The sequence below is a fragment of the Chinchilla lanigera genome, unplaced genomic scaffold (assembly GCF_000276665.1).
Source record: "Chinchilla lanigera isolate Chin_1 unplaced genomic scaffold, ChiLan1.0 scaffold00012, whole genome shotgun sequence".
Classification (NCBI taxonomy): domain Eukaryota; kingdom Metazoa; phylum Chordata; class Mammalia; order Rodentia; family Chinchillidae; genus Chinchilla; species Chinchilla lanigera.
The window spans coordinates 16,817,922-16,824,139 of NW_004955413.1; the positions used below are offsets into that span (position 1 = coordinate 16,817,922).

General features: G+C 38.2%; 1 protein-coding gene across 1 annotated transcript in view; it reads left to right on the top strand.

Moving 5' to 3' along the window:
• The first annotated feature begins 3,886 nt into the window (after positions 1 to 3,886).
• The window catches only part of Slco1a2 (solute carrier organic anion transporter family, member 1A2), an 88,704-nt gene continuing 86,372 nt past the window's right edge, over positions 3,887 to 6,218 (top strand). Inside the window, exon 1 of the mRNA XM_005379051.2 lies at positions 3,887 to 4,109. The gene's annotated coding sequence lies outside the window, so the exon portion shown is untranslated. The remainder of the gene's footprint in view (positions 4,110 to 6,218) is intronic.

The window sequence follows — 6,218 nt, forward strand, 5'->3', positions numbered from 1 at the left end:
AGAGGGAGTGATCAAGTGTGGGGTAGAGGTACGTTTTGGGATGAAGACAAAAATAATTATATTTTTTTGAGATAAGATGAATAAACTACTGTATTTTTTTCTGGAATATGCTACTTCAAGGCTTTTAATGTTCCAAGAGATAATTTGTAAAGCTTACAAGAAAACAAACAAAGAGAGAACGCAATTATTTGCAAAAATCATTTTAAGGCTCTTTCCTACTTGTGTGCTAATGAAATGGCAATTACTGAGAGATAGCAAAGCATAGAACCCTGAAACAGAACTGAATCCCTAGTCTTCTGCTTATCAGCTGTGTGATCTAGGGATAGGAAACTCTATACCTCACTCTCCTCATTTGTAATGGTGGGAAAATGATAATAGTAATACGGTACCTTCATTAAGATTAAAGTGTGGACTTACTACCTGGATGTTTCTAGAATGGACTGTGGCATAAAGTATGTTTTCAATACATGTTAACTATCATTACTACCACAGAACAGAAAATCATCTTGCCTCTTAGTGCTTAAGACATAAAATGTTCAAAATCACTGCCCATTAGAGAAATGCAAATTAAAACAACATTGAAATTCCATTTTAGCCCAGAAATGATGGTCATCGTATGAAATCAAACAACAAATGTTGTTCAGCCTATGGGGGGAAAAGGAACCCTCCTCTATTATTGGTGGGAATGCAGATTCATAAAACCACTATGGAAATGAGCCTAGAGTTTCCTCAAAAAGCTAAAAATAGAAATTCCTTTCAATCCAGTGTTGTAGTCAGGGTTTGCAAGGGAAACAATTTAATACAGGACACATACTTTATAGGACTACTTTATAATAGTCACCTAAAGAGTCAAACACAAAAGAGTGCAAGAAATCTGTCCACCCCCTAAAGACCCAAGGAATCCAGCTGAGGGCCTGGATCCCGTGGCAATGTCCTTCACGAGTCCAGCTGAAGACCTAGAGCCTATGACAACACCCTCCAAGAGTCCAACTGGAGGCCAAGAGCCCATGACAATGTCTCATGCAAGTTTGTTTGACAGATCTTCACTGAAAAGACCCAAAGGGCAGTGGTGGGAGCTAGAAAGTCCGCAACAGCAGGATGAAAAACCTATGCCAGGAGGCTGAAGGATCTGTGCTGCGGCCAGGAATTGACACTCAAAGTAAGGACCAGAGCTCCCTCCAAAAGTATCACAGCCATCCTCAGTGACAATGAGATGCTTAGCTCCTCCCATGATGACAGTTGAGTTCACATCAGGAAAGCCAATGTGACAAGCTTCACCAGGAGATTGAACAGTGCACCATCTTCTCCTCTGGAGCCAGCAAGCGATGCTTGAAGTAAGGACCAGAGCTCCCCTATAGTGAACTGCAGTCACTTTCAGAGACAATGAGGTCCCGAGTTCCTCTGAGAATAGCCGAGTTCATATCAGGAAAGCCAGAACGACAAGCTCCTCCAGGAGAACCAACAGCAGCACCTCTTCCTCTCCAGTTTTCCTTTTTATGTTGTTAGTAACAACCTTCAGGTGGCCTTCCACATACACACTGATTCATTTCAGCTGAGTGTTACAAGCTGACCACCAGTTGTCAATCCACCACACCCAGCTATTCCCCTCCTAGATATCCTCCAGAAACAGTTAAAAATATTCTATTGCCATACATAACTGTTCATATTATGGGTCCTGCATACCCGTGTTTATAGCAGCACAATTCCTCATAGGTAAATGTCAGAAGTAGCTTATATATCTATCAACAGATGAAGCAAAAAAGATAATGTGGTATTTATAGCCAGTGGAGTACTGCTCTGCTGTGATGATGAACCTGAGTCATTTGAAGGAAAATGGATGCCTAGTGAGACCATAACATAAATGGAATAAATGAAATGCACAAGCTTAAATCACGTTTTATATGAAAAATTCAAATTATAGATACAGGGCAAAATAAAAGAGATAATAGAAAACAGGGCAATAGATCTTTCTCAAAGGGAAAGGGAACCAAGAGATGGAAGGAGAGGAAAAGGAAGGGAGGAGAAGGACATGAAAAAAATACCCTTAAGATGAGGTATTTGGATGCTTTAAGTCGCCTCAAGGAATGTAAACATTATGCACCGCAAGCATGGGCTAATAAGAAAAAAAAGAACTGAAAGTTTAGGATTTCCATTTCCAGTCCGGATGAGGTAACAGATCAAAGAACTCCCCACTTTTGAAGCAGTTCCCTGGCTTTGTGCACAGATTATCACAACAGATAGACATTTTTGTGTCTGCTCTCAAAACAATGAAACAATGAAGAACATCTCACCAGCAGTAGCTAAGAAATAATGCGAGAAACACTGGAGAAATATAAAACAGGGATGTGGAAAAATGCTTTGGCTTGGTTAAGTAGATACACACACATACATGCACCCATCCAGCAGCTTTTAAATGTATTTGTTGTAGTACTACATGTAGCAAAGTAAAAGCATTCCCTTTTCATCTTTTGTGTTGATTTCTTTTCTTCAGTCAAAAAAAGTCAAAATCCGTGTGTGGAAATCTCTACTTTTTTGCTTATAACCGTACCTCTAGTGATAGTGTAAGTAGTTAGCGAGATGAGAGCTGGAGCTGGAGAGCACCAGGGCAAACAGGGAGGAAAGAATCTCAGAAACGGTGTGGACAGACATCCTGAGCTTGTGGTCTCCCAGCCTCTTGGGAGGGGCTTATCCTCAACTACTGGGGGAGGGGGCCTCATGTGTACCGCAAAGATCCACAGCCTCAAAGTGCTCACTTCAGCCCCTCACTGTGGGACACTGACAGGGTGGTGAGCCAGCCCGGGACGCATAAGCCTAGCTTCATTCCTCCCAACATGCAGACTTCCTGCTGAAACGGAGAAGGTCATAGCCCCAGAGGTGGTGAAATAGAGCATTCCATCCCCAAATACTCCATTTCCCTTCCCCCTCCCCTCATAAACAGTAATTCCCAGTGCTCTCTGCACACTTGGACTTTCACGGAGTTTCCTCTTCAGAGCTCCCCCCGGTGTCTATGCCTGTCTCTCGATACATTGTCCTACTAACCCTGTGATTTGCTGATTTTCTGTTTCTTCACTGTACACCTCCTCATAGTTCTTCTAGGGCAGAGTCCAAGAACTGAGACAACCTTCACAGTTGCTAACAATAGCGCCTAGAAATATTTGGCATCAAGTAGGCACTTAATGTTTGTTGAATGAACATTCTCAGTGACCCTTCAACTTTAGTGCCATACGTATCCCATGGTTTAGCTAATTAGCTCATTCAAGACAAAAGTAGTCATTGCTGAAATGGGGGTGAGCCATTGTGCTTTTAGACATCCCGTAACATTGAAGCACATTTCCTCCTTTTAGGTATCTATTCAATTATTGCTTCCACTCCCTCCTACATTCCTCCTGAATATGATCACCTCACCACCCAATGCAGTCCCTAGTCCTTTGGTCCCACAAGCCCATCAGCAATTTACTGATGGATGAATCTATAAACCTGGATTTTCTCACGCCTGTCAAAATGTCAAGTGCATCCTATGAAAATGAATATCCTCACCTAAGTCAGCTCAGTGCTTGCACATTTATTTCTGCTTTAGCGTTAACTTTTCCTATCTTTCTGCTTACACTGATAATTGAACTATTGTTCAATATGCAGTTTTTTTAAAAAATTGACTAAGTGAATGCTTCTTTTATTTACAAAAGACTTAAATGCTTCTTAATCACAAAAGAAGAAGAAAGTTAAACAACATTCGCTGAATTTTCTGTAGTGTTTGGATAAGCCAAGGCCATGCAAGAGTTAACTGCTAAAAACATCGAAACAAAACAAAAGAGAAAGGAGGAGCCTCTGGCTCCAAGTAACTAATCTTGGAACCTGTTTCTAAGATTATAACCTACTTTATGCAACCCTCAGAGCCAAAGAAACTTTACCAAAGGATTAAACCTTATGTAAACAAAGATCCCTTTATTTACATCTCAGCTTCTCTGAAGAATCAGAAGCCCCAGCTTACACACTTGCAGTGCTTTATTGGTGCTGATTACCCAACATGTAATTTCTTTCTGTAAAAAAAACAAAAGTTTGATGATCTTGCAGAACAGAAGCAGCAGTGAGTGGAGATGGTGCATGGAAAGGTAACAGTCGTTCATGTATTTAAGTTGTGGGTTGCAATCTATTCGTTTCTGCTTGGAGAAAATAAGGTAGATTTAGTACTTAATGATAAATTTCAAATTCTTTGATTTTGTTGAATCACTTTGCCTGTACTTTTCTGATAGCAATAGCAACTCTATTAAAGGTAGATTCATTTTGTACAATAGCAGTAATACCGTGTGTTTATATGTACATATAAAAATACATTGAGATTTACATGTGTAGTTACAAGTGGTTTGGAGTATTAGAAATGAGTCTAAATGATTCTAAAAAATGTTCTTCCTTTCCTACTTTCTCATTGTCCTAAGAAGCCCCTATTTATCTGGTTCTTTCACATCAATACTTTAAATTCTGATCAAGCCTACATTCTCCGCATTCCTCTCTCTCCCTTGAAATCATAGAGTGTTAGTTGTCTCTGCAGTACTCACGTACGCTTGACAGGCACATATACACACTTTAGCGGCGTTTGCATTCAAAATTTAAAGATGAGAACATCCCAATAATAAAAACAATTTAAAAAGTCAATGTGGTGCAGATCTTTTTATATTTCCTTCTATATTCACATGAACATATGCAAATACATGTAGTTCTGTGGAATTATATACACATGATCCCCCTATGTTATTCACAAGCACAGGATTATAGCTGTGTGCATGCCTTGTTGCTGAATTCATTTATCTGTGTACTGTGGATATCTAAGTATACCTATATATCTCAAAATCATGTTTGCTCAATCTAGCCTTAGACAGCAGCAACTGTTTCTGCACAATAGACTTCCAAAAGTGAAATCACAGAAACATTGTCTACTGAAGTACACCACCCCACCATTTCTCCACCCCATTGCACTACACGTTTAAACCTTTTGCATTTGTAAAATTTATTGGTGAAAAAAATGAGGATTCATGTTACTTTCATTTCCTTGACAAGTAGTGATGTTTTTATTAAGGGAGTTTTATATTTGAATAAATATATTTGCAAAATTCATTTGCATTTCCCTTTTCCAAACTCGTTATACATTTCACCCTCCCTCCTCCTCCTCCTCCTCCTTTTTCTTTTTTTTTTCAAAGATAAGGACTTGCTATGTTACCAAACTAGCACAGAAAGATTGAATTCTTTAATCTTTCTGCCTCAGCTTCCTGAAACCTGTGATTACGGGTATATATGTGCCATCTAACTCAGGTTTGCTTTTATTGCACTTTTGTCAAGTCAACTCATAGGAGGCCTTTTCTTTTTTCTTTTTCACGTCAGAGTTATAAATCCTGATTTTCATACATATTTCACTTTTCCATATCTTTTTAATTTACAGTGTATTTTTTTGCCCTTGTGTAATTTTTGTATTATGAACAGATATTTCTTTTTCGATTCTTTTCTTTCCTTTTCTTTCTTTCCCTTTTTTCTTTCTTTCTCTCTTTCTTTCTTTCCTTCTTTCTCCTTTCTTTCCTTTTCTTTTTAGTCTTTTTTTAAAAAGATTTTCCTAACCTTAAAATTTTTCTAATTTATTTTCAATTCTTTAATTTTCTTTTTAAATCTTTATTTTACTTTAGTTTATTAGTACATGTGTGTAGTACATACTGTTTACATTCCTTGTGAGGAACTGATACATGTGTATAACACATGCAAATTTCCTTTCCATCCCCTTGCCCTTTCCTCTCTTCCCCCTCTGTCCATCTCTTGATCCCCTTCCTCTTTTTCTTTTTTATTGTTTTGAATACATTGGTACTACATAATATTTAGATTCTTAATCCCTTACCCTTTTTATATTTGGACATGAGGTTAGGCAGGGCTACCACTGCTTTTCTTGCCAGATGGTAATCCAGTTCTGACATCAAGATACCTTATTTAATAGGTTGTACTTTTGCTGATGAAGTAACATTCAAGTATTCATCATATATTACATTTTTATGTACAGTAGTTCTAGTTGTGGGCTCAATTTTATAGCAAAAATCTTTGGTATATGCTTGTGAGCCTATCATATATTTTCATTAAATTAGGGTCACAGGAGGTTTTGTATTTTCTCTGGAAGGTGACAATAGTATTTTCTAGAATTTTCAGGCAAATCTTCAAAAGACGTTTTTTTGTTTGTTTTTGTAGTG